This window comes from Planococcus citri, chromosome 1 (genome assembly GCF_950023065.1).
Source record: "Planococcus citri chromosome 1, ihPlaCitr1.1, whole genome shotgun sequence".
NCBI classification, from domain to species: domain Eukaryota; kingdom Metazoa; phylum Arthropoda; class Insecta; order Hemiptera; family Pseudococcidae; genus Planococcus; species Planococcus citri.
In genome coordinates this window covers 2643223-2669317 of record NC_088677.1, presented here as the reverse complement: position 1 = coordinate 2669317, position 26095 = coordinate 2643223, and the positions used below count along the sequence as shown (strand labels likewise).

At 35.4% G+C, this 26095-nt stretch overlaps 1 protein-coding gene and 1 long non-coding RNA gene across 8 annotated transcripts in view; one reads left to right on the top strand and one right to left on the bottom strand.

Annotated features, from left to right (window-relative positions):
• LOC135844758 (uncharacterized) overlaps nt 1-26095 on the bottom strand; it is a 126865-nt gene that overhangs the window by 95347 nt on the left and 5423 nt on the right. The window lies entirely within an intron of this gene.
• LOC135844675 (uncharacterized) lies at nt 756-21368 on the top strand. Of its 6 annotated transcripts, none has more exons than XR_010558607.1 (8): nt 756-893; nt 1159-1218; nt 1998-2164; nt 2305-2469; nt 2911-3969; nt 5015-5191; nt 20303-20482; nt 20922-21368. It is a non-coding gene; the product is annotated as an uncharacterized LOC135844675 (long non-coding RNA). The 6 variants fall into 6 exon arrangements; XR_010558610.1 differs by lacking the exon at nt 756-893 and adding an exon at nt 900-1030; XR_010558605.1 differs by lacking the exon at nt 1159-1218 and having other exon boundaries at nt 2911-4178.

The window sequence follows — 26095 nt, the reverse complement described above, 5'->3', positions numbered from 1 at the left end:
CCAGTTGATTACGCATCACTTTTTCAAAATCGATTTTTAATATTAGTCCACAACCGTAAAAAGGTATTTTTTTTCAAATTCTCAATCATAAAATCGCCGGAGAAATGTATATTTTTGAAAAATTAATTCTTAACACCTTTGTTATGTACAATACTTTTTAATTTTAATGTGGGTAGTACATATCTCTGTAAATTTCGGCAGAAAATCAAAATACCTGATTTTGATCATTTTGAGAATGTTTTTTTGAGCTTTTAATCTCAACGGTTACTTCAAATGAAAATTGAGGATAACCAAGTTGTAGGAGACATTTCAAGGAAGAATTTTTATTTGATCAAATAAAAATTCTTCCTTGTTCATACAGTGGAAGAGATAGACGGATTTTCACAATTTCGTGTTCTTTTGTCATTATACTTGTATTATGAAGATCTACTGGTATTCTGTGAATGAGGTTTATATTGAGAGTAAAGTTATATCGTATGTATGATGTGACAATTGTCGGAGTGTAGTAACATAAATGTGTCCATCAACTCGTTTAAGCATTTCAAAAACATTCTGTAGAAACAGAAGAAATAGTAAAAAGACAGAGCAGCGATCACTTACGATAAAAATTTACGCTGAGGTAATCTTGGTTGGAAATTCAATTGCAAATACAGAGCTTTTATGTGCATCGTTTATTGCATTAATTATTGTATAATACAGCAATGCGTTTTAGACACCGCGTAGGAAATTTATTAAATGCTTGCCTAATATACGTTGACACGCGGATGAGAAAAATATCATTATAAATATCGCCTACTGTCTAGTTCGTACTCAAAGTTACCGAAAGTCTTTGTGCCGCCGAAGTGTGTATAGCTTAGTCAGTTACAAAGTGTAGCAAACAATTGTGTTATCAAGTAAGAAATTATTCAGCTTTTGAGGCTAGAATAGGTACTACGAGTACATACTCGAACCACAAGAAAATATGGAATACGTTTGGATATAATACATAGAACCGTTTCTATTCTGTTAAAGTAATTGGATGAGATTTATTGTAGGTACCTACTACCTAACCTACCTACCTAATTTAAGCGCAACATTTTTGATGAAAGAATAGAATTTGAATTTTCAAGAACTTTTTAACAATTGGAATCAAGTTTTGTTATTTTTTATGTTGCAAAGCTCGATGTTACCACCCAAAATCTCGAATCCGAATTCCCGAATGAACATTTCACGAATGGGGTAGGTATTTCCCAAATTCGTTTTCCCGAAACCCAAAATCCTGAATGACCACTTACCCGAATGTTTTTATCCCGAATTTGCCTCGCTTCTTTTCTTAAAAATTATTGTTAACGTTGTCTCTCGCACTCGCGTTCAGCCAGAAATAGCGAAACATCTTACCATTTTGTCTAAAGTGCTATAAAGTCTAATGTTTTGCTAAAAATTTGCTCAAAATTGTTGTTTTTTCTGCAAAGAGTTAGGTACAAAAAACTTGACTTCTTCTAAAGCTCTTTAACTTCTTCATACGCGAATCCGAGGTATCGTTTTAAATGGGTGTGATTTTAGACCACGACAAAAAAGGGCGTCAGCACGCTTTTGCTATAAATTGCCAGACGAACATTTTTTTCAAACTACAATGCAATGTGAACGTGCTTCTTCTCTCTTGCTGGTCCTAATATTCATGCTCTCTGGAGATAAATATGGGGCAGTTGAGAACGCCGTTGAATTTGTGACAATAAGCAAAAAACTTCTTTGTCCCTCAAATGATTTCAGAAAAAGTATTTCGTTGAACTCCCACTTTGAAAGCGTGTGTTTTCTTCAAAAAAATAATTACCTAGGTACCTAAAAACAAATTTGAACAAAGCACATTATGTAATATGCATGTGACTGAAAGGGAATCCTCCCACAATTAGACAATTTTGATTCGTTCGATACGTAAAATATACCTATCTCTTATATACCTACGATAAGTACGTTGGGGCTGTAATTCTCAAATCCATCCACAAATAACTTTTTTTTAGGTTGAATCAATTACCATCAGAATTCGCGTCGAAAATACATAATTTATGCATTCACTTCTCGATTCATCGTTCAAACTTGATATAAAACAGTGAAAGCCTAAGTATGTCTAACTACAGCCTGGTTTTAATATTTTACGCTCTGATCTTGTTGACTCACATATCAAAAGGTAAATGTTTGTTGTTGTTATTGTTGTTGTTTTTTATTTAATTCGATGCATTATTATGAATGAATCTATCCTGAAATTATCAACACACTTAATACCTCCATAAATGCCTTTCTGACGTACCAAACTTTTTTGAACCGTAGGAATTGGTTTGAAATGTTACGAGTGCTCGGCAAACAGTACAGATTTCGACGCTGCAACAAATAATTGTTTTGATGGGAACGAGAAAGACCTCCCTATAAAGGAATACACACCTATTTCTGAAGAGTATAGAGCGGTATGTGGCATCGTCAAACGTCGATTGGGAGGTGAGAAATGCTTATGTGATTTTTTTCACTAAAGTTTTAGAAATACTTGAATCCAGATCGCATGCTTATTAATATGTAGGTACTTTCATTTACTATCAAACATGCTAATTTTGGACATCTTTAAGAATTTGAAAGAAAGCCTGTCAAAAAATAAAAATAAAAACCAAAAGTGAACAATTTCCCAACAGAAAACGCATAAAAAAATCAGTTCCATACACAATTTTTTATCCGTTTTAATTTTCATTAGTCAAAAATACTGTCCGAAATCAATGGCCTACTTACATTTTACATTTTCTAATTTCAATATTGTGATACTGACATAAAATCTGAAGATCTTATTCTAACATCCAATGAGACAGGAAAATGAAGCATTGGAACGCAAAGTAACGAGATATTTTACAACAAACAAATTTTTCTTCATGTAGATTTTCATTATTTCAGATGGATATGAATTGAGCCGAGGTGGATATAATAATCTGCCCAGATATATTAAAAATGAAGTTATTTGCAAAACGATTGCCAAAAAAAATTCTCCTGATGGCTTTGAATGTGACGTTTGTAGGACAGATCTCTGCAATGGCAACCAGACCAGTAGACAGAGCGACACAGATGACAAGGCTGGTGAAATTATTGGCCTTTTTGTGGCGGTGGCGTACATAAATAGAAACACAAATAAAAAAAATGTTTCAACTTATTTCTCATCCCAACATCGACCCTGATCCCTTAAAATCCTTGTGAAAGATAGATAAAAATGATTATTTAAAAGATGTGTACTACAGTAATATAAAAAAGGTCGAAAATTACAAATTTAAACAACTAAATTAATATAATTGTAATCTACGTTCAGAAGTTTTGTTGTTTTGGGTTGTCTTGGGAAATTTTTTCGAAAAACTAGAATTTTCAAAATATTAGCGGTGATTTTGAAACAGCCGATGAGAAGCCCTTCGCAAGTGCATCGGCTGCCTCGTAAATCTCCCCACATATCTACCTGCAACCTGTAATGCCAGGGAGTGACAAAATACAGTAATCTGTATTACTGTGAACGAGGTTTACAATTTACATTGAGAGTATAGTTGTATGGTGTGGCAAATGTCGCAGTGTAGGAACATAAACGAGTCAATCAACTCCATCAAGTAATTAAAAAATATTCTATAGAAACAAAAGACGTGGTAAAAAGACAGAGCAGCGGTCACTTACGAAAAAAATTTGCACTGAGGTAATCTTGGTCAGAAATTCAATCGCAAATACAGAGCTTTTACGTGCAATTGTGCATTGTTTATTGTATTAATTGAGTAATACAATGTGCTTTTAATGTCGCATAGGAATATATAATAATAAATGCTTATTTGATTTACGTTGGCACACGGATGAAAAAAAAATTATTATAAATATCGCCTACTGCCTGGTTCTTACTCGAAGTTACCGAAAGTTTTTGTGCCGCCGAAGTGTGTATAGCTTACTCTTAGTCAGTTACAAAGTGTAGCAAACAAGTGTTATCAAGTAAGAAATTACTCAGCTTTTGAGGCTAGAATAGTTCAACGAGTACAACTCGAACCAAGAAAATACGGGATACCTTTGGATATAATAGAACCGGTTCATATTTTGTTAAAGTACGAGTAATATCGGATGAGAATTAATGTACCTGATTCAAGAGCAAAATTTTCGATAAAAGAAAAGAATATGAATTTTTGAGAACTTTTTAACATTTGGTGAGATTCATTTTTGATTTACAAAGTATTCACAAGTATTTCATGCCGTGGTATTTTGTATCTGCTCTTTTGCTGTTTTCTCCATCTCGAACCTTAGTACTTATTTACTTATTTTTGTTTCCTGTTCCTGAATTTAATCAACAAACAATCGAGATGTTCGTTATTTTTACTTAATTTTTTAATTTTAATTTTGTTGCAAATTTCGATGTTACCTGACCACTTACCCGAATGTTTTTATATCGAATTTAAAAATCCTGAAGTAAATTTTTTCATACAAAAATCCAGAATGAAGCAAAACTCAGGCGAAAGGCTGAAACGTGATATAAATCCTAATTCTGACTTTCCCCCTTCCCACTTGAGATGATTGGTGTTTGGTGATAATTTTGGATCAGTCTAAAGCCTTCGACAAAAAAAAGATTACAGGAAAATTCATTGCGCGAAATTCACCGCGCGAAACTCATCGCAGGGTAAAATTGATCGCGGAGGAAAATTCACCGTTGTATAACATTCATTGCTAGGGAATATTCATCACGGAGGATTTTATCCAATTTTGTCTACGGAAGTGAATTTGAAATGCCGGAAAAACCTTTTCAGACAAAATTTCAACAAGATTCACGAGATCACCACCAAAAATTTTTCCTCAAAGAAAGTAATGTGAACCTTTGTTGTTAACCACTTTTCATAATTCATTTTTTATAAAAAGAAGCCTGTGCGTTAATTTAAATCCCTGCAAATTAGTCAAAATTAACATGAACTCAAAAATGTACCTATTTTTTATAACTACGATACGTTGGGACTGTAATTCTCAAATCCATCTACAAATTACTTTTTTTTAGGTTGAATAAATTACACTTTATTATAGAATTCGCGTCGAAAATAGTTTGTACATTAATTTCTCGATTCATCGTTCAAAGTTGGTTATATCACTAAACCAGTGAAAGCCATGAGTATGTGTTGCTACAGTCCGTTTTTAATATTTTACGCTTTGATCTTGTTGACTCAAATATCAAAAGGTAAATATATATTTTTTTAAAACTTAATTCGATACATTACATACATGTACTATGAATCTATCCAGAAATGTATCAACATGATACCTCCATACCTATGCCTTTCTGACATACTAACTTTTTTGAACTTCAGGAAATGCTTTGAAATGTTATGAGTGCCAAGCAAACAGTACAGATTTGGACGCTGCAAGTAAAAATTGTTTGGATGGGAACGAGAAAGTCCCTATAAAGGAATTCACACCTTTACCAGATTTTAGAGTGGCATGTGGCATCCTCAAACGTCAATTGCGAGGTGAGAAATATGCTACTGTGATTTTTTCATAAAAGTTTTTGAAAAACTTGAATCTACGAGTAGATGACATGACATGCGTATTAATATGTAGGTACCTACTTTCATTTACTATCAAACATGCTAATTTTGGATATCTTTTAGAATTTGAAAGAAAGTCTGTCGAAAAAAACAAAATCAAAAAGAAAAGTGAACAATTTTCCCTCACAAAATGCGTAAATAAATCAGTTACTTACTTACTTCTTTTTTTATCCGTATTCATTTTCATTAGTCAAAAATACTGTCTGACATCAGTTGCCTACTACCATTTCACATCAATCATTTTTCTAATTTCAAATTGTGATAGGTACTTACATAAAATCTGAAGATCTTATTCTAAAATTCTATGAGAAAGAAAAACGAAAGCATTGGAACGCAAATTTCTTCATACGTGGATTTTCATTATTTCAGATGGATATGAAGTAGCGCGATTGGGATATGATAATTTGCCCGGAAATGTTGGAAATCATGCTTTTTGCACATCGATGGCCAGGACTAATCCTGCTAATGGCATATTTTATTGTGAACTTTGTGAAACAGATTTCTGCAATGGCAACCACACCAGTGGTCAGGACGACACAAGTGACAAGGCTGGTGAAATTTTACACCAGGCAGGACTTTTTGTGGCGGTCGCGTACCAAAACACACATAAAAAAATTGATTCAACTTCTCCCCCAGCCCCTTGACAACCTTGTAAAAGATAGATCAAAGAAGATTATTTGAAAGATATGTATGTAGTATGTACCTACTGCAGTAATATAAAAAAAAGTCAAAAATTACTAATTTAAACAACTAAATTAATAATAATTGTAATGTATGTTCGGAAGTTTTGTTGTTTTGTGTTGTGTTACTCCTATAAGTAAACGAAACGAACTTAGAACATTGTTAATTCTAAATGTTCTAAGGAAGCAAATAATGACAGTGCAACCACACTATGAACTTGAAACGTGATAATATTTTTAGAATCGAATCAGAGATCCTCATTAAGTGTGTCCCATGTATTTGGATGAAAAGTGGTCTCAGTGGAAACCCTTGGCCTAAGTACCACACCACACCATTGAAATTTCAGAACCAGTTTTGAGTTTAGCTCCCACACTAGAATTTTGAATTTTAATATTTTCAAAATTCGCTACTATATCGTACCGTGAAGCTCAGATTTTTCCCACGGTGGCGTTATCTAACCCACGCGTTTGCACAAAAGACCCCCATCATTTTCCATTCAGCTTAATTTTTCATATTACAATATGTCTCATGGATTATTCTCATTTTCATCGAAAATGAAAAATTTGAATAATACTTATTTGAAAAATATAATACATGAAATATTTAGTTGAGAAAAGGGAAAATACAACATGCCCCTCTTTAGAGAAAAATTCATAAAACCAAAATCGTTCTATTCGCAGGGATAAGTATTTTATATTGGGAAATATTTAATCGAACGACAAAAAAGGTGGTTTGAACGACAGGCAAGTCTTACGACAATAAGAAGGGTATTAACGACAAATTAGGTACTAAAAACAGAAGTTTTTAAACGACTAAACAGGTCGTCATCACAACTATTTTTGTTTATGAATCACGACTAGTTCTCCCGACAGATATGAGTGTTAGAACGACAAATTATGATTTTCAGCGACAACTACATCTGTACTTGGGTATAGTGATTGAACTGCACATAATTGGTACAATGGAATATGATAAAATTGTAATTCAAAACTGTCTACACTTTGCCACTTCTCCAGATGTGTCTTTGAAGGAAGGAGTGGATCTCTGGGTATCAATAGGCTGCTCAAAACAAAAAAGTGATTCAAATTCCAAGCGATTCCAGCGCTGCTTCCCTTTTTTCCATCACCTCCTGAGCACAGCCAAACACTCAATTACTCCCTAATTGATTAAAACCTTCAAATCTGCATAGTTACGAACATTGGAAAACTTTTGACGAATTCCTCAAATTCACGCATGGAATTTGGAAAATCAGCATTGTATCGAATAATTTGGAATTATCAACTTGCTCATGCCCTTATTTCATGAAAAGATCAACATGTAAACATGTGCTTGGAATGCAAAGTTGTCAGAGAAGGGTTCGGGCTCCCCCCTCCCCGAGGTGAAATCCATTCCCTTCGGCCAAAAACCTAAGCGTGGGAGGCCAGCTAAATCCAAGAGGGCACTATTGGTGCAATGAAACTTTTTTCCCTATCAATTTGCAAATGTGTAGTCGGTGTAGTCTCTTTTTATTGTATAAATTGCCGTTTTTTAGTCATAAAATTACTCGTTCCAAGATATTATTGTGTCGTGAATTTCGCTTATCTGGTTGTTGTGTAAAATAATTATTTGTTGTTGAATGTATTTTTTTACCGTGCAGTATAGAATGCCTGTCATTGAAGTAATTTTTTTGTTGTTTTTTGTGGGCCGTGGTATTCATTTTTTCTGTCGCTTATTGTTGGACCCCTTATTTTTGTCGCGCATTCCCCCTTTTTTATCGTAACCATAAATCATACCCTTTTGTGTTTTTTGAATTTACACGATTGGTTGCATTTGTATCTTGTCCACAATTGACCACCAGAATCCAAATTTTGCCATTACAAGCCATTCTTAGAGTCTCTAGCGCCATTTTCGATTTCTCTACTCTTTTTCGAAATTCCTCTAAAAGGAATGAAAATCAACCTGAGCAGCTATATATTATAACAAATCAAGTTGTGACCTATGCTCGACTTATTTGTCGAGTTTGATTTCCAATTCATTTAGACCGGCATAATTTTTAATGGGAAATATATAATCGAATGATAAAAAAGGTGGTTAGCACGATAACCATTTGAACGATAAAACATGGCTTAGTAACGATAGTTTAGATGGTAAGAACAGCATTTTTCAACTATTGAAAAAGGTTGTTAGCCCGATATTTTTCATTGATTAGCACGATATTTTTCATTGACAAAAGAAAACGCTGGCACACAGTGGAACAGATTCATTTTTTAGTGTGTCAAAAATCATATTTCAGAAATGAATGCAAATTTGGACGTCAATCTTTTTGATACATAGGTATTTTGAGGCACTGAATTCATTTTTGTCGTTATTTTGGTTCGAACCTCAAATGGGGGCCCCAAGGGGAGGGTGCAAACTGCAAGGGGGTGCTATTTTGGAAGAGTCGAGTGGCGGGGTATCAATATTTTCGTTTTTTGGGCTCCAGAATTCATTTTTGACGTTATTTTGGTTCGAAACCCAAATGAGGCTCCAGAGGGGGTGGGGGGAGGTGCAAAGGCCATCAAATAGGTAAAAAAATAGAATTTCTCGTAATTTCATTAAAAATCTGTGATTTTTCCAAGTCCATTACAGGAGAATCGGGACATTTCAAGAAAAAGTATTAAGCTCAGGTGAAAATTTACCGAATTTCCACTCTCCCTTGGCAGCAAAATCCATCCCATTGGGTCAAAAACATAAACGAGGTCATCCGACGTTATCTCGTGAAGCTTTATTGAAATAGGCACCTACCAGAACACTTAATTTTTTATTCTCTTGCAAAAATCTTATACTTTTTGGCGATCGTTTATCCTTATTTATCGTGGGCATCACTTATTTATAGTTCATTCTGTCAAAAACTTCTCGTGGAAATTGTTTATTTTTTATTGTTCTTATACTATCATATTTATCGTGGATACCACTTAATTTATCGTTCGTTTTTTATGAAATCGTGCAATACATTTTTTTATTGTGAAATACACTTTTTTATTGTGCAATCCTCTTTCTCATCGTGAATACTTATTTATCGTGATAACCCACTACTGTTATCGTGCTAACCCCCTTTTTTAAAGTAACGATAAATTGCACCCATTTTTAATGATGATAGGAGAATAGGGTTAAAAAGTACTTTTTTTTTCTTGGCTATATGGTCTAAAATGGTAACACTACATTCCAAAAGTGGTAACACTTCTGTGCTCTTAGGTGTTTACATCTCAAAACAGGACTTTTCTTATCACTCAGGAACTTCGGCGATTATTTCATAGTTTTAACTAAGTTTTAACAATATTTCATTTACATGATAGCAAGAATGCAAAACAACTCACCACACGTAAATTTAGTTCTATTTAATGTGAAATTAGTGGAAATATAGCATCGAATAAGAAAGTCCTGTTTTGAAAATGTAAACGTGCCGTGGTCTTCAACTGGAATGTAGTGTTACCACTTTAGACTATATAGCCAAGAAAAAAAAGTACTTTTTAACCCTATGTCGGTTTGGTTTGAAAAACGTGGGTAAATACACTGTATACAGGGTGCCAGGGGTGCCTAGAAATATCGAGTACCGCTAAGAAAGTTTTTCATTAAAAATACATATAGGTTGGCAACGTGAAATAGATGCATATGATTGGTGGAATGTTATCTCTTTAGTCCAACAACCAATCATGTGCTATCATTATTATCATTCACTGTGACCAACCAAAGTATTTTAGTAGAAAACTTTTTTAGGGGTATGTAATAAACTTGAGAAAGAACATCAAGCACGTTTCAAAAGTATAATTCTAACTAACTCCAATACAGTGTTACCAACTTAATTCTAATCGTAACCTACATATGCTACATATCCTATCGATATAAAAAAAACGATAAAAAAAAATGTCCGAGACATCGAATAATTGATCACTGATCGCGGAAACGAGCTGGCTGTCGGCGATCTCGTTCACTTCTTCTCAAGTGATCACTGTGGACCCGAGTGGTGCGATTATCATCGGAGCTGACCGTATAAGACAATGGACCTTTTTTTTTCAACGATTTTCCCCTTCGTCCAGGTTTTCTCATTGCTCTTCTTTGTGAAGACTTCGTCGCCAACGTCGAATACGCGTTCCTTTTTATTTTCGTCATGCCGGATCTTCTGTTTGAGGGCATTTTCATTTTCCTTATTTTGGGGTTTTAGTGTGTCGAACGTTGTACGTAGCTTTCTTTTTAGGAAAAGCTCTGCTGGGGTTTTTCCGGTTGAGCTATGAACGGTTGAGCGATATGCGAATAGCATTGCTTGCAGACGGTGCTCCGGATCTTGAAATTGATCGGCGGCTTTAGTGAAACGCCGTTTGAACATTCTTATCGCTCGTTCGACACGTCCGTTTGTTCGGCTGTGGTACGGTGTGGTGTATATTGTACGGATACCATTCGACTTGCAGAAGTTGCGAAATTCTTCCGAGGTAAAAGCAGTTCCGTTGTCGGATACAATTGCTTCGCATACACCGTATCTAGCTATGAGTGCGCGTAAACATCTGATCGTGTTGGCTGAGGTGGGTGAAGGGACTGGGAATATCTCTAGCCAACGCGAATGTGCGTCGATCACTACAAACCAGTGTTTATTTTCGTATGGTCCTGTGTAATCGATATGAATACGCTCCCACGGATTTTGAGGGGTATTCCACAGGAACAATGGCATCTCTGGTTCGTTAGGTGAGTGTTTCTGGCAAGTTGAGCAATTATGCGCGAATTCTTCAATTTGATGATCGATATGTGGCCACCATATAGTTGATCGCGCGAGATTTTTCATCGAAGTTGAACCGATGTGAGTTTCGTGTAGCTTTTGAAGAAACTTATCGTGTAGGGACGCTGGTACAACGATGCGATCGTGCCACATAATGATGGAATCGTCTATGTAGAGTTCGTTTCGTTTCTCGAAATAGGGGAAGAATTCATCACACGGAAGGTTGCGTTTTTCTGGCCAGCCGCGTTGAATGTAGCCGAATACTTTGACGAGCACTTTATCATCTAGTGTTTTTGTTTTCAGTACACGTTGGGTGACGTCAAAGTTTTCGTAGGTGTTATCACGTTGAATCGCGTATATGTGTGCTGTTTCTTCCTCTTCTTGCTGCTCGTATTCGGATTTTGTTTCAGTAGGAGAGGGTAGGCGAGATAACACATCGGCTATGACGTTTTCTTTACCAGGAATATATTCGATCTTGTATCTGAAAGCACTGAGTATAATAGACCAACGAATTAGACATGAAGCGGCGATTTTAGGAAACCCTTCCTTTTCGCTGAATATGTGTATCAGTGGTTTCTGATCGGTACGTATAATAAATTCTCGACCTCGTAAGTAGCGTTCGAATTTGCCAATGCCAAAAATGATACCAAGCGCCTCGCGGTCAATATTCGAATAATTTTTCTCGGCAGGAGTAAGAACACGGGAAACAGCCGCAAACTAGACGTAGTTTGTTTTTACCTTTGATACATTGTTGCAGGACCGCACCTAGACCTTTTTCGGATGCTTCGGTAGTTAGGTACAGTGGCTGGTCTGGTTGGTAATGAATGAGGACTGCGTCGGTAGTAATCAGCTGTTTGAGGTTGTCAAAAACACGTTGGTGTTCTGCTGTCCATACCCATTTAGCGTATTTCGAGGTGAGGGGGTGTAGAGAGCTGAGCTGTTGTTGTAGATTAGGAATGAATCGAGTAAACTGGTTGATAGTACCGATGAACGAACGTAATTCTGTCTGATTAGTCGGTGATGGGAGCTGTTTTAATGCGTCAACTTTGTCTTGGACGGGTGTAACGCCTAGTTGGTTAATTCTATAACCCAGGAACGTTATTTCGGAATGAAAGAGCTTTACTTTGCCGCGTTGTGTACGTAAGCCAAGTTGTTGTAGTCTGGTGAGAACTTTGTTTAGACGTTCAAGAAGTTCTGGTAGATTTTTACCTCTGATGCCGACATCGTCAATAAACCAAGCTGTTCCTTCCATATTGGCTAGTATTTTGTTCATAAATTCTTGGAAAATATTCGATGCGACTGTAACACCAAGCGGTAAGCGTAATACTCTATAATACCCACGGTGCGTGATAATAACGAGGTAAATTTGGCATTCTTTTTTGACTCGGAGTTGAGAGAATGCGTCTTTAAGATCAACAACACAAAAAATCGTACATCCGGCTAGTTTTGCTGCTGCCTCTTCGAACACAGGCAAAGGATATGGTTCGTATACGATGTATGGATTGATAGTAGATTTGTAATCACCAACGATTCTTACTTTGCCGTTTTTACGTTCGGTTATCACTATCGGAGATGCCCATTCTACTGTCTCTTTAGTTATGTCAATTTTTTCAATAACACCATCTTTTTCAAGTCTGTTGAGTTCTTCGTTTGTTGCGTCGATTAAGGCAAAAGGTACTGGTCTGGCTCTTGCTACGACTGGTCTAGCATCGGACTGTACGTGTATTACGGCTTCAAACGTTCTGACTTCTCCTATTTCGTCTGAGAATAGTTGGCTATATTTACTAAATATTTCCTTCGTTTCGGCAGTGTAGTCAGGTGGAGTGACGGAGTTGATTGCTAGACGAACATTTTGAACTTTGGGCATCATGTCGAAGATTCGCATAAGATCGAGACCAAACAGAGGTACCACATTCGGATTGTCGATAACAACAATAGTCACTTGATGAGACACATTTCCAACATTAGCGAAGATGTCAAATTCGCCTAATGTTTTCAATTCGAATGACGTATAACCATCTAGCTTGATCGTAGCACGTAGATTAGGTTTACCAAGTTTAACCCAGATCTTGGTGTTGATAGTGGAACAATGCGCCGCGCTATCATATTCCATGACGATTGAGACGTTGCCAAGTTTGACATCTACGACTGGTCGGATACCACTGCCGCCTGCGTTGAGTTGATAAAGAGTAGCGTGTGTATCATCATCCACTACTGATACCAATTTTATCGATCCACCTTGGCCTTGTCTGGGACCAGAGCGTTTTTTGAAATTCTCCAGTTTAACTTTTCCCGAACCAAGGCAACATTGTTGGTAATGACCAGTTTTCCCGCAACTTTTGCAAGTAGCTTGAGCAGCTGGGCACTTCGTGTCAGATTTGTGCCGTTCACGACCACAATAGATACAAGATTTAGACGCGTCGACAATTTTTATCTTATCACTTTTTGCGTCATTTTTCACGTCATTTTTCACTGTTTTCAAGGGGTAAGATGTTTTATTTTCAGTTACCTTGTGTAGAGTTGAAGTTTCGGTAGATGATGCAGTCACTGAGGAGTGTTGCAGTTGAGCAGATTCGAGTAAAGTAGCCGTTTTTACGACATCGTTGAACGTTGAGTTTTTGTCTGGGTGCTCCGCAAAAATCTTCTCGAGCATGGTAGAATCGTTTAGGCCCACTAGAAATTGGTCTCTCAGTCTTTCATCTAAAGTATCACGAAATTTGCATGGAACAGCTTTAGATCGTAGGTCTTCAACGAATTGAGCGATAGTTTGGGTGTTTTTTCTAGTGGTCTGTCCGAATTTTACACGCTCCGACAGATAATTGGTAGTAGGACGGAAATACGAATCCAGAAATTGCACGATAGAGTTGTAATTAAGCTCAGTTATTGGCTTTGGATCAAAATGGTCACTTACCATACGGTAACGATCTGGGCCAATACTTTTCAACAGTAGATTGCGTTTTGCATTGATTTCGTCGTCGAGCCCTTGTAGACTAATTTCTACCTCGAATCGTTGCTTGTAGTAGCGCCATTCCTCGGTCTGTGGAGAGAATTCTGCAAAGCGAAAATTCGAAATTCGTTGCTGTATCGTGAAGGTGTTTGGTTGAAAACGTGGTATAGCAAACCCAGCAAAGGGTGTCTCTTCGTGTGCGTGTGTAGGTGTCTTTTGCTTGTTTTTGCGTCTGGGAGCCATTGTCTGGTGTCTGGTGTCTGGTGTCTTTGTTCGCGAACGCAATTTTTTTATATAAAAAAATTAATTAAACATTTTCCTCGTCGCCAAATGTAATAAACTTGAGAAAGAACATCAAGCACGTTTCAAAAGTATAATTCTAACTAACTCCAATACAGTGTTACCAACTTAATTCTAATCGTAACCTACATATGCTACAGGGTACTTGATATTTCTGGAAGCCCTGTATATCTATCTAAGGTGCACCAGGGAAGTCAGAACGTTTTTTCACAATTTCAACTTTGATCAGCTGTTACTCTCGTACTAATGAACCAATATGGCTGAAATTTGGTATGTAGGTTCCCATAAGGGTTCTTAACCAATGGTAAAGATTTCAGCGCGATTGTCACAGCAGCTTTCGCACAATCGAATAAAATTTAACTTGTTCTGACTTACCCCGCTTTGGGGTAAGTCAGAAAATCTACAAAATTAATTGGTGATTTTAGGATTCGACCCTGATCGATACGCAATATGTCGAATAATACGTTTTCGAGGTCGTAGAATCCGAATCTGGAGTTATTTTTTTTGTAGGAGTGGGTGGTGAGGTGTGGGGAGAGGGAAAATTTCAAAATTCTCCTACATTATCATGTGATATGTCGAGTAATATGTTTTCGAGGTCGTAGAATCCGAATCTGGAGTTATTTTTTTGTGGGAATGGTGGGGAGAGGCGCGGGGAGAGGGAAAATTTCAAAATTTTCCTACATTATCATGTGATATGTCGAGTAATATGTTTTCGAGGTCGTAGAATCCGAATCTGGAGTTTTTTTTGTAGGGGTGGGAGGTGAGTCAAGGGGAGAGAGAGTATATTACAAATTTTGCCTATATTAATGTGTAATATGTCGATTGATATGTTTTTTGAGATCGTATAATTCGAATCTGGGGTTATTTTTTTTGCAGGGGTAGGAGGCGAGGCAAGGGGAGAGGAGACATTTCAAATTTTGCCTATAATATTGGAATGTTATGTGTTCAAGGTCGCAGAATTCAAATCTTGAGCTAGTTTTTAGGGTTGAGTGCTACTCAAGTATCACTGTTTGGGGAGAGGGGGTTCTGGCCTACTGTGCTCCGTGGAAGTTGGAACAGCAAGGAAATGAGCTAACTAATGATTATTTGAAATACCTTCCACTCAAAAACACGGATGTGTATGAAAATGGCGATTTGTAGAAATCTCCCCCTCCTGCCTTTTATGGAATTTTGGCTGTCATTGTGGTAACTTCAGAAAAACAATTCATTTGACAATTTATTGTAGGGTACAAAAATGTATTTTGTAAAAAATTGAAAAATTCATGTTAGGAGAAAAAAATAATCATCTTCTGAGAAAACAAAACAAAAAATCCCCAAAACATATTAACACCACTCCAAAATACACATCTGACATCATCCTGCAGAAAAGAACACATGATATTGCCTGATTGTATAGCATTTTTTTTTTTTCAAAACGTGTTCTGAATTCTGATTTTACATAAAAAACTGTCAACTTTGAACATCAGTGGTATAAGAAAACATAGAAATAAATAAAAACCAAATTTGGAATTTTTTACTTTCCTCATTCTGCAAAAAACCAACTCTAGATTCGAACTCCACAACCTCGAAAACATCAATCAACGTATTACACCATAATATAAGCAAAATTTGAAATCCCCCACCCATACGAACCTACGACTCACCTTCCACCTTGACCACAAAAAATGACTCCGGATTCGAATTCTATGACCTCGAAAACATATTATTCGACATATTACACTATAATGTGTGAAAAATTTGAAATTTTCTCCTCCCCACGCCTCACCGCTTCACTCCTACAAAAAAAATAACTCCAGATTCGGATTCTAAGACTTCGAAAATATATCAATTGACATATTACACAATAATGTAGGAAAAATTTGGAATTGCCCCCTCCCCACGCCTCACCCCCCACTCCTACAAAAAAAAAATAACTCCAGATTCGGATTCTACGACCTCGAAAACATATCATTCTACGTATTACACATCGATGAAGTCCAATCCTAATTATCAATGTTCACTTTTCTGACTTACCCCATAGCACTAATTTAGGGGGTAAGTCAGAAAAAGCGATATAAATAATGAATAATTGAAAATTTAAAAAAATTGAATACTTGGGGTTTTACATTATTGTTTTAGGAATACTTTCACTTATAATATCACTTTTACTGATCATTTCTTCTGAGGTAAAAAGCAGTTTGGAAAACACTGGTTACAATTTGAAATCAAATTCAAAACAGCAACTAAAAAAGAACCAATCAAAAGCCTGTAAAATGAAACTGGGTCGCGAAATTTTTCATGCTGTGATGAAGTAGGGGTAGTACCCTCAAGTTACCCCTGGGTAGCGCTTCCGCAGATATAAGCCTCTAAGAGCTAGAGCAGTTTTTCTGACTTACCCCGAATTCGGACTTCCCCCGGTGCACCTTACCTACACTGTCTACTGCAGGGATGGAAAGCTAGCCGAAAGCTAAAAGCTGAAAGCCAAAGGAAATTTGGGATTTTTGAAAGCTAAAAGCTAAAGCCAAAAGCTTCATTCTTTCAGCTTTCTTTCAGCTTTTTTTGCACATTTATCTGGTTTGGTTTCAATTTCAATTTTTTGTACTTAATCATAGCCATTTTCCCGTTTTTGTTTTCATTTTTTCCATCGTTTTGTTTGATTCTAATTTCTATTCTCACTAAAGTACACGTTTCCTATTATGAATTATAGGTACTCATATTTCATTTCAAATATCCATGGCGTACTTTTCTGTATTGTAGCAGTGTGTGAAAATATTAAAAGCCAAAAGCTGAAAGCCGAAAGCTAAATAAAAGCCGAAAGCCAATGGTTTTTGGAAGCTAAAAGCTAGCCATTAGAAAGTTTCATTATTTTGAACAGCCAAAAGCTGAAGCTAAAGTTTCATCTTTTAGCTTTCCATCCCTGCACTGTCTACTGTGTTAAGAAATAGATAGGAAAATGTACGCTGGCACACCCTTCCAAACGGGTTCTGTATCAAATAAAGCAAACAATATTCTGGTCAATCAGTCCCTATTTTTCTTATATTTACAGACTAAAAATATCCCCGAAAATGCTCATTCGAACTCGCTTGATGATTTCATAAGTTCGAATCCGAGTGAATTGCATACCTACCTACCGTGAATAATGTAGGTATTGCAAAATTCAGGATTTTGATAATAGGTAGGTAATTAGGTACATATAGCCGTATAGGTACCTATATGTAATAAACCAACTCTCATGGCCAAAATATTCTTTCTTTAGGGAAATTTAAAAGAAAGCTATAGGGTGCACATTTGAATTGGAATACCTGCATTACAGTTTTGAAGAGTACGCGAAATAAGCATGAAAGATAAGTCAGAAATAAAATTCTCAAAAATGAGCTCAGGGTCGAAATAAATTTACACCGAGGAGTGAATAAGAAGCGAAAATTTTTTGCAAAAAACAAGATTTTGACAATTTTAGCAGAGGTGAAGACCTTTTAACAATTTTATCCAAAAAAGTAGAATGTTGAGTTATTTATTAGAAAAATTCGATGTTTTGGACTTTTTTGCAAAAGAAGACAATTTTTAGCAATTTTGCTAACGAAGTGAGAATTTTTGATAATTTTTGGCAATAAGTTAGATACGAGTCGAGTAAGTACAACACGTCTTATTGAGATGATAATCCAACCAAAATCACACGAATTCTCATCTTGTGACTTATAAACGCGTCACCTTTCAACAATAATTCAGAGATTTCAAAGCCGCGGGAAATTTTTTGTTCGGATGATTGAATGTGGCGACTGGGCGACTTGGTGTACTTTTACAATTTATTATTCTACTACTAAGCGAGTGCAGTAAAGATAGCGATATCTGTAGATTTATGTATGTGTACATATTACCTATTTATTACAGATCTGTGCCATTTTTTGGCTCACTTTTGCTTTATTTTTTCGTTGAGTGCAAGGTAAAGTTACTCAAAAAAAAAAGAAGTCCTGTGAGGAAATAATTCTTTTATTTTTTGATTTCCCCCTAACAAATGAGATATCCGATTGGCCAAACATTTCAGGTGCTGAAGGACATTTATCGATTTTTGAACATTTAATTTTGACTAAAAATGAAAAATGTTTCAAAATTTCTCCAAATAAATCAAGATTGCTGAAATTCGGTAAATACCCTACTTTCGATGCCCAAAATCGATGAAGACGGTTTCGAACGGTGTTGAGCAATTCTGAAGCCTCCAGCAAATAGCAATGCAGCATGTGTAATTTTAGATCAAAAATTGAGAATTTTTGCGATTTCTGGAAATGAATACGAGACTTTTGACAATTTTGGCAAAAGGAAAGGTTTTTTTTTTTAGAATTTCTGTCGAAAAAACGACACATCAGAATTATTATCGGAAAAGAATGGGAGTTTTCGGAAACAAAAAACAACACAATTCTTAGCATCTATTTTGCAAAAAAAAAAAGAAAATTCTTGACAATTTTGTCTAAAAGCGAGACTTTTTGCTATTTTTGGCAGAAAACTAGACTTCCACAATAATTTCAGTACAAGGCAGGGCGGCGTCTTAACCATTTTTATCAAAAAAGCGAAACATTTTAGCGCTAAAGAGCGAGATTTATTAATGATGGGTATTCATAACCCATAAGTTGATAAAATGCAAGACTTCAACAATTTTTGCAAAAAACAAGGCTTTCTGGGAATTTGGCAATTCATGATAAAACCGACAAGCGAAAAAATTGCCAGAGCAAAGCTAACGTGAATTTTTTCATTATGAAAAATGGAAAAATCTGTTTGACGTAACTTTTCACAAAATTCCCTGACTTTTCCGGGTTTTCCAGGCTTGTGGACACCCTGATGGTATGGCAATTGTCGCAGTGTAGTACCTTAACGTCAGCGTGTCAATCAACTCCCTTGAGTAATTAAAAAATAATATTACATGTATAGAAACAAAAGAAATAGTAACAAGACAGAGCAGCGGTCACTTTGAAAAAAATTTGCGCTGAAGTAATCTTGGTTAGAAATTCAATCGAAAATACACAGCTACTGTGTGAATTGTTAATGGTATTAATTGTATAATACAATGCGTTTTTGATACCGTATAGGAAATTTAATAAATGCTTACTAATTACGTTGGCATGCGGATGAAAAAAAATCATTATAAATATCGCCTCCTGCCTAGTCCACACTCAAAGTTAGGTACCGAAAGTTTTTGTGCGCCGAAGTGTGTATCTTAGTTAGCTTAGTCAGTTACAAAGTGTAGCAAATACGGTGTTATCAAGTAAGAAATTACTCAGAATATGTTCTACGAGTAAGTATTCGAACCAAGAAAATATATATGGGATACGTTCGGATCGTATAATAGAACCGGCTCTATTCTGTTAAAGTAATTGGATGAGAATTAATGTAGGTGTAGTACCTAATTAAAGCGCAGAATTCTTGGTAAAAGAAAAGAATTTGAATTTTTGAGAACCTTTTAATATTTTCATTTTTGTTTTTTTTTCCTTTTGTTGCAAATCTTGATGATACCACCCAAAATCTCGAATTCGTTTTCCCGAAACCCAACATCCCGAATGACCACTTACATTTCAAAAAAAGTATTTTATTGAAACTTTTACCATACATTTAACCCATTTTGTAAGCGTTTGTTTTCTTCAAAAAAAATAATTACCTATTTAAAAACAAATTTGAACAAAGCACATTATGTAAAATACATGTGACTAAAAGGGAATCCCCCCACATAAGAGGATTTTGACTCGTTTGATATGTAAAATATACCTATTTTTTGTACCTACATACGATACGTTGGGGCTGTAATTCTCAAATCCATCCACAAATCACTCTATTTTTAGGTTGAATAAATTACGATTGGAATTCGCAACAATAGTTTGTACGTTCATTTTTTGATTCGTCGTTCACAGTTGTTATAAACCAGTGAAAGCCTAAGTATGTGCAGCTACAGTCCGGTTTTAATATTTTACGCTTTGATTTTGTTGACTCAAATATCAAAAGGTAAATATTTTTTAAATTTAATTCGATGCATTATTCTGAATGAATCTATCTTGAAATGTATCAACATAATACGTATGTACCTCCATTATGCCTATGACGTACTTACCTAACTTTTTTGAACTGCAGGAAATGGTTTGAAATGTTATGAGTGCCAAGCATACAGCCAAGATTTGGACCCTCAAACAAATAAGTGTTTTGATGGGAACGCAACAGAGAACGTGAATTTTAAGATCCCTATAAAGGAATACACACCTGATGTAGAAGGGTATAGAGCAGCATGTGCCATCTTCAGTCGTCGAGTGGGAGGTGAGAAATACAACTGTGATTTTTTCACCGAAGTTTTTGAAAAACTTGAATCCAGATGACATGCTTATTAATACATATGTAGGTACTTTCATTTACTATCGAACATGCTAATTTCGGACATCTTTAAGAATTTGAAAGAAAGCCTGTCAAAAAATAAGCTAAAAATAAAAAACAAAAGTGAATAATTTCGAAATTATCCATACCTATTCCATTTTTTTTTCTGTTTTAATTTTCATCTGTCAAAAATTCTGACCGAAATCAGTTGCCTACTTCCATTTTACATTTTCTAATTTCAAATTGTGATAGGTACTTACATGAAATCTGAAGATCTTATTCTAACATTCAATGAGAAAGAAAAATGAAGCATTGGAACGCAAAGTAGCGAGATAGTATTTTACAACAAACGAATTTTTCTTCATGTAGATTTTCATTATTTCAGATGGATCTGACTTCAGGCGAATGGGAGTTCCCGGTGTGCCCAATTATGTCAAAACTGAAGTTCTTTGCGATTGGTTTTTGATCGGAAAAAAACGTCCTGCAGGCTTTTCTTGTGAATTTTGTGAGACAGATCTCTGCAATAGCCGCCAGATCAGTAGACAGAACTACACAGATGACAAGGCTGGTGACATTTCACACCAGGCTGGCCTTTTTGTAGTGCTCGGGTACGCAAACACACAAAAAAAAATTGTTTCAACTTCTCCCCCAACCCCGCCGCCGCCGCCGCCGCCGCCACCACCACCACCACCATCACCCCCACGCCAACCCCGACCCCTTAAAAACCTTGTAAAACATGGATATTAATGATTATTTATGTGTACTACCGTAATATAGAAAGTCAAACATTACAAATTTAAACAACTAAACTAATATATATAATTGTAACCTACGTTCGGAAGTTTTGTTGTTTTGTGTTGTGTTATTAATGATTAACGATTATAAACAAAATGAATAAGACAGTGCAGCCACACTACAAATTTGAAATGTGAAAATATTCTCAGAATCGTATCACAGAACCTCATGAAGTGTCCCCCGGCGATTTGGATGTAAAGTGGTCTCAGTGGAAACCCTTGCCCCACGTACAACACCATTGAAATTTCAGCTACCAATATTGAGTTTAGCTCCCACAATAGAATTTTGAAATTTAATATTTTCAAAACTAAATTTGAAACAGTGAAATTTAGAGAGTATGTTTCATGGATTATTCAAATTTTCATCGAAAATAAAAAATTTGCATAATCTTTGGAAAAATACATACTTATAATATGAAAAATTTGATTGAAAGAGATAATACAACATGCTCCTCCTTGGAGAAAAATTCATAAAACGAAAATTTTTCTATTCGCAAGGATATTTTTTGAATTTACACGATTGGCTGTACCTTGTCCACAATTAACCACCAAAATCCTAAGTTTGCCATTACAAGCCATTCTGAAGACTCTAGCGCGATTTTCGATTTCTCTACACTTTCGAAATTCCTCTAAAAGGAATGAAAATCAACCTGAGCGGCTACGAATCGAGTTGTGACCTATGCTTGACTTATTTGTTGAATTTAATTTCCAAGCAGACACCCCGGCTAGGTACGTTTTTTACGTACCTACCTATTTAAACACGCATATTTTTAATGGTGATTAGAGAATGTTTGTTTGAAAAACGGATGGCTATAAACTGTTGATACCTATACTGTCTACTGTGTTAAGAAATAGATAGGAGAATGTATGCTGGCACACGGCACACAGGCACAGTAGGGTGGGCCGTCTTTGACTTTTTTTTTGGAAATTTGGATGGGGCGGGTGCTAAAAAGTTGTGGGGGGACCTCAAAAGACTGTAGGAAAAATTTGGGGTCTCAGACTTCACCCAGCATTTTGCAACCGGGGTTCAAAATTTTGAAACTTTCAAAAATGAATATTTGTCGCATTATGTGTATTTAAGAGTAAAAAGCGATTTTCAATCGGATTTTTCACTTTATTGGAGATTTTATCTCGCTTTTAAAATTCGCAAAAACAGCCATTTTCAAGATAATTGGCGATTCATCTTGATTTTTACAAATTTGTTATTCATTTGAAGTCTAGGATTTCATTTGGCACTACATGACTTGAAATGGACCCTTACCCTCCCTCCATCCCTCCCTCCCACCAATTAGCGCATAATTTCGATAGAAAATTAATTGGTATTACCTAGTAATCTTGAAAAATACATAACATACCTGCAATTCTCTCACTCAATACCCCGATTTACCATACTTTGTGCGGCCATTTCGATCAAATTGTCTAAATTCTCTCTTTTTGTTTTTGGGTTCCATTTTTTCAAACATCTACTGAACTGTAATGGGAGAAGAAATTCGAAAATTTAATCAGAATGCTGCAAAAAAGACGTTTACTGGGGTATTCAAAGCTAGTGTGAACGAATCTGAAATAGAATTTCTGATGGTACATAAATGTAAAATAGCTAGCACAATAAAACTGATGAGAAATCGAATCAAAATATCTCTAGAAATTACACTACTAGGGTTCCGAACAGAGTAAATTCAAAAGTACTTTTCACTTTGAAAAAGCATCAAAATTTTGATTAAATCGAGGTACTTCAGACAGGGAGGCTGAAATTTGGCGTACCTATGCTTCATTTTTGACGTCCTGAATCAATTTGATGGTGATTTTGAGTAATTGTAGAGTCTCCGAGGGGGAAGTGGGTATTCTCGGATTTTTCAGTTTTGGAAAAATTGCCATAAAAATGATCAAAACGAAATTCGGAACGGTAAACTCTCATTACCAATTTTGTGGATTTTTATATGTATAGATTATAGGTTGGTATCTTCGTAAATCATTTCTACCAATTCAGATTCAGATTGTAATCGTGTTTTTTCGAGGATTAAAAGATTCAAAGATTCACTGGAGGCTTGAGGAGTTGAAATGGCTCGAAATCACTCCACAAGTCGATTCGGAGGATGAAAAATTCTATGTTAGAACAAAATTATGCGCTAATTGGGAGGGTAAGGGTCCATTTCAAGTCATGTAGTGCCAAACCAAATGGCATTCTAGACTTCAAATGAATAACAAATTTGTAAAAATCAAGATAAATCGCGAATTATCTTGAAAATGGCTGTTTTTGCGAATTTTAAAAGCGAGATAAAATCTCCAATAAAGTGAAAAATCCGATTGAAAATGGCCTTTTACTCTTAAATAGACATAATGCGACAAATATTCATCAAAAAAATCAAAAATATTTTTTTAAAAGTTTTTTTGATTTTTTTGAAAATTTCAAAATTTTTAACCAGGAGCACCCTGGAAATCGATGGTAAATGCGTACAGTGTCCAAGTAAGTGGTGAAATACACCTACTTAATTAATTATCAGTTTTTCTCATAAATGTATGAGCATGGTGTCGTCATCTATGATTGATATTAATTGAATTAGACAAAATTACAACGTGTAGATAGTTTTGACTTATTTGTACCTAATTCGACCAACAAACCCAAATGCAAGATGGGTAGGTTGAAGTCTCAATACTTCGTTATTGTCATCATTTTGCTGATCTCACCTAACCCACGAATAGGTAGATCATTTACATTTCTTAATTTCATCCATTCTCATGCTATGTGTAAACATAAGTGCAAGCGATGTATGTTAATGATGATTTGTAAATAGTGTAAATAATTATATATAATAAGTAAATATGTGTTTTTATTTATTATGTAACCATCTTTAAATGTGTATAGTTTGATAGTGGAACTACAACCCTTCTGAGCTAACTAAGTATCCGCAATTATTCCCCTCTTAGGAAATAATTCTTATCCTCACCAAAATATGTAATCATTATAGTACCAATTACCTTTACGTAGTAACGCTAAAAGTAACTACGAGGGCTGATCAAAATGTTATTGGACAATCCCCATATTTTGGGTTTAAAATAATGGTAGCGAGTTCGTAAGCATACCGTTGGAAAGAGCACACCTTCCTCTTTCCAACGATATATAAAAAAATTGTGTGCGTTGAAGGGCACGCGAGCTAATCCGCTTTAAACAAACACACCTCAAGACCAGTGTGCAAAATTTTGTGTTTGTTGCAATGTTGTCGTTTAGAGCAGTGTGCGAGTTTGAAGTATTGCTCAGGAGGGGGAATATCTTAATGGAGATACTAATTTTGACTCCAATGTTCGCCGTAGACTCGTTAAATAAAATTTTTGAGCGCTTTTTGTATGTTTTTTGTACGTTTTTTTCACTAAATCAAAAATTCGCAGAACACACCTGAGGTACCCCCCTTTAATCCGCTGCAGTTTGGGAACCCCTTCACATAGAAAACCCGTCATACGCTTATTTTGTAGAGGAAGGTTTGCTCTTTCCAACGGTATGATTACAAACTCGCTACCATTATTTTAAACCCAAAATATGGGGATTGTCCAATAACATTTTGATCAGACCTCGTATATCAAAGTACATAAGAGTACGCGGAAATAAGCATGAAAGGTAAGTCAGAAATTTTCAAAAATGAGCTCAGGGTTGAAATAAATTTACACCGAGGAGTGAATAAGAAGCAAAAATTTTTTGCAAAAAGCAAGATTTTGACAATTTTAGCAGAGGTGAAGACCTTTTGACAATTTTATCCAAAAAAGTAGAATGTCGAGTTATTTATTAGAAAAATTCGATGTTTTGGAATTTTTTGCAAAAGAAGGCAATTTTTATCTATTTTGCTAAGAAGTAAGAATTTTTGATAATTTTTGGCAATAAGCAAGACTTGGACAATTTTAGCAAAAGGAAAGGCTTTTTAGTTTTTGGCAATACACGTAGGTATTAGTACATATAATTTTTTTTCAAAAACGAGAATTTTTGACAATTTTTTGCAAAAATTAAGACCTTTGAACATTTCAGCGAAAGGAAATGCTTTTTGACAATTTCTGGCAAAAAAGTTATACTTATATTGTACTTTTGGTTAAATTTAAAAAATGAAAAACTTTTTGGAATTTTTAGAAACAAAATGAATTTTTTTGGAGCAATTTTGTTAAAACACGAGATTTTGTAATTTTTTTAGCAAAAGACGAAATTTTGACAATTTTAGCAAAGAACAGGAGAACAGGACTTTTTGGGAATTATTAAACGAAAAATTACACATTTTTACAATTTTTTGTCAATAAAGAAAGACTTTTGACAACTTTGGCAAAAAGGCAAGACTTTTCGCAAAAAAAGTGACTGAAGCAACTTGGACGCTTGAAAAGTACCTGAGTAGGTAGAGGTACGAGCCCTGGAGATGAAGGGTCTTGATTTTTCAAGTTTTATAAATTTCAAAAGAAAAAAGTAAAAAATAAATAATAAACAGAAAACTTTGGTTCATATTTTGGACCACTGCTGGACGCTTTTGAAATGAAGGACATCCAATTAATACCTATTTTTAATTTAGAATGAAATACAATTTTATCAGGTACCTAACTAAGGCATAGCTCCGGTCTTCATCGAAGATCGAAATGAACGTTTCACACGTTCATAATAAAACGAAAAATAAATAAATAAATACACGTAAATAAAATAAAAACGAAAACAAAAAAAACGATTGAACAGGTACGTAAATTAATTCGCTAATCATCAACGGCAATTTACGCTGTTGAATTTAACGATATTATTTCAAGG